This window comes from Podarcis melisellensis, assembly GCF_964234715.1.
Source record: "Podarcis melisellensis genome assembly, chromosome: 2".
NCBI lineage: Eukaryota > Metazoa > Chordata > Lepidosauria > Squamata > Lacertidae > Podarcis > Podarcis melisellensis.
Window position 1 is genome coordinate 84,453,206 of NC_138529.1, and position 6,000 is coordinate 84,459,205.

General features: G+C 43.6%; 1 long non-coding RNA gene across 1 annotated transcript in view; it reads left to right on the forward strand.

The window, feature by feature from the left end:
* LOC309363968 overlaps nucleotides 1-4,758 on the forward strand; it is a 35,399-nt gene extending 30,641 nt beyond the window's left edge. The window contains exons 3-4 of the long non-coding RNA XR_014165679.1: nucleotides 455-599; nucleotides 2,596-4,758. This is a non-coding gene — a long non-coding RNA (uncharacterized lncRNA). The remainder of the gene's footprint in view (nucleotides 1-454; nucleotides 600-2,595) is intronic.
* Nucleotides 4,759-6,000: the final 1,242 nt, after the last annotated feature.

Sequence of the window (6,000 nt, forward strand, 5' to 3'; positions counted from 1 at the left end):
GCATTTCACAGAGGCAACTCAGCCGCCATGTACGGAAACTGTTTTAGAAACCGACACGAGGCAAAGCGCTAACCCCGCTGTGCAGCCCTGCTTGCAAAGCAGCTGGCACCATGGTGCCAGGAAAACACAGAAGGTCAGCCAGAGGGTGTGAGCGGCTGCTGGACCTTGGGGTGCTCACCTGGAGCTTTTGACAAACCAGCCTCTCACCTTGTTTGTCAGGGAAAGCTCACACCTGCCAGCCAATGATGGGAGCTGAGGGAGCTGGGGAATTAGGTGGTTTCGTGCTTCCCTCACTTTCCCGAGCCAGCCTTTTTCAACCATAGCCCATTACCTCGTGAGAGAAATGCAGGTGTGTGGTACGCTTTGTAACAAACTGGGAATCTGGCAGGTGTTCAGAAGGGGATAGTGCCGTAGTTCAGAGATAATGCATGCAGAACAGGGCTTTTTTTTCCAGCCAGAAGTCACCAGAAATCAGTTCCAGCACCTCTCAGGTGGGCGCCATTGCCAATATAAGAGAACATAGTGAGTTCTGGCACCTCTTTTTCTGGGAAAATAGCACTGATGCAGAAGATCCCAGCTTCCACCCCTGGCATCTCCAGGTAAGGCTGGAAATGTCCCCTGCCTGAACCCATAGAAAGCTGCTGCCTGTCCGTGTGCAATACTGAGTTAACTGGACCAATGGTGTGATTTGGTGTAAGGTACTTACACAAATGTACCGACACAAAATCAATGCTAGTCTTGAACTGGCATCTCTTGTGTAACGAATGCAGCATCTCTCCTGCCCTCCAAGATTCTCACTGCTGGGGGCAAAAAAAAAAGAAGAAAAAAAAAGGAAGAAGCTTTTAAACCCCTCTCTCTTTCTGTGGCCAAATTCACAATTGCCTCTTTCTACTCCCTCCCTCTTGGCATGTGCTTTCCTGGACTGAAGAACAAAGGCCTCATGTAGCTGTGGTGTGCATCCCAAGCCAGCCTCTGTTTCCCCGTATTGAGCATTGATTGTTAGCGACCAAACAGTACAGTGTGGCTTGTGGCAACATTAAAAGAGGAAAAGAAAAGGTAGCATTATAATTTAATCACCAAAAACACAGTAAAAATGATTATTAATACAGTGAATCATGTGTGATGAACCTTTACACAGAAATCTTGAAAACTTGAATGAAAAGAAAAAGCATTCACCACATGAAGATTATGCTAATTACTGTTGTCCCTTGGCTGAGTAAACAGGGATATAATTCCAGAGGAAGTGCAAATTTTCCCATTCATTTTCAGGATAAAACCCTACTTCAGAGGAGCAAGGGTGGTGAGAATAACTGCAGCAGAAAGCTTTGCAATCTAGTGGTTAGAGTATCAGATTCGGACTAGGGGCAGATGAATCCATCAGTTTCAGTTTTTCATTTTCCAAATCATAAGTACAGTTGTTGGCCATGTTTCCACATTAGTTGGGATTGGAAAAACCCACAAATGTCATCATGAAAATCAACAGCATTTTAGGCTATATATCTCCTAATATACTTATTTCTGCAAGCAATTGCTACTAATATGATGCATTTTGTGTGCTATTTTAACTAATATATGCCCTTTGTACACACTTTTGTCTATTCCCCATCTTTGTACCTATTTTTCAGTTGGAGAAGTACACCACAACATTCAGAGACTTGCAGGTTTTGAAGAAAATGGGAGTTGTGGGTTTGGGAAATGGGAACTGAACAAAACCTTTCCCCCATCCTTAACTAGAACTGGAGAGAGCCAAGTTCAAATTTTGTCATGGCCATGAGGCTCAGTGGGTGGCTTTGAGCTAGTCACTATCTTTCAGCCTAACCTACCTTGCAGGACTGTTGTCAGGATAAAAAGGGAAAGCATGTATGCCACCTTGAATTCCTGTGGAAGAAAAGGAAGAATATAAATGTAATAAATTAGCAAAGGTCTCATCAGAAGAACTGTGGCTAGTCCTGGCCCAATAAACCCAGAACAAAGACTGTGTGCACAACCATACATGACTTCCCCAAAGAATCCTGGGAACTGTAGCTTTTTAAGGGAGTTGAGAACTGTAGCTTTTTGAAGGTGAAATTACTGTTCCATAGATTCTTTGAGGGAAACTATGTGCTTTAAATGGGAGCTAAATGTGAGCTACACATATGGTGTGGTTGTGCACATAGTGTATTTCAACTTAAATTATAGCAATTTTTTGTACGTTTGCACCTGTACATATAAATTAGAGTATTATTTCAAGATCAAAAGCTGGAAAGATTTGAACTTTGCATTTCAGTGTTGGCATCTCCACCCCCTACCCAAACATTTAAGTTACTCTGCTCATTTTATCAGTCAGATCTAGAAAACGGTGATTCCTGATTTGGCGTGTGTTTGTACAGTATGTGTGTGCCATGCATAACTCAGCCGAGTATTTTAACATAAGCTGATCTCTGGGGATAAATTGAATGAGCTATTGCTGGTTCTCAGTGCACTCACGGTTGCTGCTCCCAACTAAAGTTCACATGCGGGAACCATGAGTGCTCATTATCAATTACAGAGATTGTTCCCATTGTGAAAATTCTCAGGCTGCAGGAGATCTAACATTCTTTGCACTTTGTTCTGCAGATCTATTGTGATGTGCCCTTTTCAAGCCGCAGCCAACTGCATCGAAATCTTGACTGACACATCTTATCTGATAGGGCTTGCTTTTCCACTAGCTGCTTTTTAGAGTGATAAATGTCAGAAGTTTTGGAGTTTCTTGTATCGGAGTGTTCCATCTGAGGCTTTGAGGCAGGCAATTATCCCCAGATCCACAGGACTTTGTGATGCATTCTGGGCCAAGGCTTGTTTTACAGAGTCTTCAAAGGTTCACACAACGGCAAGGATTGGGGGAAAGCCTGCTCTGGCTAGGGAATGGAATAACAACCAAGATTAAAATAAGGATTCCCCCATTTAAATTATTAAGGCTAGATGTGATTTGAACAGAGTCATCATTGAAGTCTGAACCAGAGATAGAGATGCTTAACTATAGCTCTTCCTTTTGTGTCCTGGTCCAGCAAAAGAGACGCTTGAGTGACAGCGTGTTCTGTGTGCAGTTTTTCTTTCTGGAATAAAGCATGCTTGCACAGATGGAATGTTGATGAACATGGTGATGCAAATCTGAAAGAAAACTGTCCAGTGTGATCTGGGATGCACATTCCCATCTGAATACCCTCCAACGTTTCTCCAATAGTAATAGGGACTTTGAATGATAATGAATGATGATGATGATGATGATGATGCAAAGTAAGGAGAGGAAAGGAAGTCCCATTGAACAGACAGAAGTCCTGCCACTAATGGGACTACTTCATTGGGTTCAACCCTAAGCATCAGAACTGAATAACTCTAACCTTGTTTAAAACCTGCATTCCAGACAACTGCTTCATTGAAGGGAAAGAGAATCAACTTTTAGATTCATAGAAAAATCCTTCATTTTTGGTTGATGCTAAACTGTGATGCTCTCTTAAGCTGAGATTTCAAACAAAAAAAAGAAGAGAGAAATGACATAAACACTAAGGTTACAATCCTACTTCTGAGCAGAGGCATACAAAATTGTGCAGGAAATGGTCAAAAGATCATGGCAATGCTTGGGCACTATTGACTAACTTGTCTTCATTGCAGCTTACAGGTGGGGGACTCCTGTCCTTTGTCATCATGTTCCTATAGAGGAGCATTCTTGACAGCTGTGATTATCTCCACAGCTTTGTTAAAACTTCATGGCCATGTCAAGAAATTGACTGTCAACCTTATGCCTGCCTCCCAACTTCTCACTTGAATCACCGAGTGTCAAAATGGGGCAACACATTGTCAGTATAGTTCATAATATTCTGGAAAGGTATTTGACCTGATTAAAGGTTTCCTCCTCCCCATCTGCTGTCAAAGAAACAGGGAGGAGGGGAATCCTTTTCTATTGACAAGAATCAAGACTCTGTCTTGGGAAATTAGGGCTCCATAATCACGATGCTCTAATACCATCCATACTTTATTGTTTGCATTAAGAATGAATGCTTAGGTGGACATAGCAGACTATAACTAGCCTCCCGGCATGCTTTATCTAAAGGATGCCTGTACCTTGAAAGGGACTGTCCCTAACATTTCACCCCACCCCACTTGTGATTCTCAGCAGCTGGTAATCAGAGGCATACTGCCCCCAACAGTGGAGGTAGAAAATAGCCTGAAGCGCTGAGATGGGGTGGAGCTTTCTTCCCAACACTGATGTTTCTGCAGCTTACCTGGTCAGGACTGGAGCATAGCAGGTCAGGACTGCATGAATAGACAGGTGCTTTAGCCAGTGTATCTGTGCAACTTGACAGTGCTCTGCCCCAGCCCTGTCTAGGTAAGCTGCAACAACATCTGTGTTGGGAGGGCAGCTCCATGGCTGCACACCACCACTCCAGACAGTACTGGCCCCAATGACAATGAACCTGCAGCAGGGAAGCCTACATACCTAAGCATGTAAGTTTCCATGCACTCTGGAGCACAGATTGCAAGGGATCCCTGAACATGTAGAGGTCCACATGCATAGACCTCTGCAGCTCTGATGTCCTTTCCTAATGCATGGAAATTGGGGCAGGGCAGGAGAAAATCTGCAATGTGAAAGAGCTACTGCCTCTGTCAAATTCACTGCATTCATTCTCCTCACCTGCATAAGAAGTGGTGTATTCCATTCAAGTAGTTAGATAGTCAAGAGCAACATCACTGCAGGAACTAACCTCTGATTTTCCCTAATGCCATGTTTGGTTGTGTGGTGCGCCCTTACTGTAATTGTAAAGATGCTTGATTGAATTAAACTCTCCTTCTGGAAGATGTTGCTGTGAGCTTTTTATGGGATGGCATGCAATAATTTAAGGGGATTGTTGGATGATATATCTCCTCCAAAATCAACGAACAGTTTCTACACTTGTAGGACTGCCAACTGGCCAAAAAAACAAAAAACAAAACCTGGATGCTTTCTTTCTGTTTACCTATTTGCCAAAAAAGCAAGCTGCAAGGCTGTCTCCTTCTCTCATCTCCTCTGCTCCCCACCAGCCATCCTGAACCAACAAACTTTGCATCAGGCAGTGCTTACAATCCTTGCAAAAACTGCTGCGTCTCGCCCTAGAGCCACTTACTAGGCTCTGCCCTTAAACATCCAAAAACTCATGAGCTCTCCTCAAACTGTTAAATACTGTTGAGCTTGGTTCTAAAGCACTCCTCTCCCCAAAAAGCATTTTTAAATTATCATCTCAATAGTTGGGAACCTTATCTGCAGTTATCCCTTGCTCACATTCCCACACAGTAAAACAAATTCAATTTGTTTGTCGACTGTGGGCCTGCAGAGAGCCCAGCTGCCTGACTTTGAGGAACGCGTACACAGCTGATTGGGCCACGTTTCCTAGTTTGAAGTGGGTGGAAAAGAGGCTTCCTGAAGAAGCTGTTATTTACATCTGAAACCAACCAACAAACCTGTTAGAGCCAGTTGTAACTGATGATTTAATGCTGGTCCAAGTGTTGTAGCACCTGCTTCGTTTTGTATATATTTGCAGTTTTGAAATGTCTGTGATTCGAAAGGAAAAAATGACATGTTTTGAAATAGTTTAATAAAAATTAAAGAAACTGCTAGAAAGGGAGGAGGGAAGCATGACAACTTAAATAGCAAACTAGCATCCTGCTCTCACAGTGGGCAACTAGCTGCCCCAATGAGAAGGCACAAGCAGGACTTAAGTGCAGCCGTACTCTCAGCACTTGTGGTTCTCAACAACTAGCATTCAGAGCCATACTGTCACTGACTGTGGGGTGAACATCATCACTTGAAAGACAAATACAGAGGCGTCCTAGTTGGTGGCCATCATAACCTCTTGTGGGTGCGAATCCCATAGTTCAAACAGTAGCAGATGGGAGAGTGAGGTGCTGCCTCTTGCCTGGCCTCTGACTGGTTGCGTTGCAGCTGCTTCCTGGGAGGCAGAGGATGAACAGCAAGGCAGCAAGCAGGAGCACTAGATTGGCTCTGCT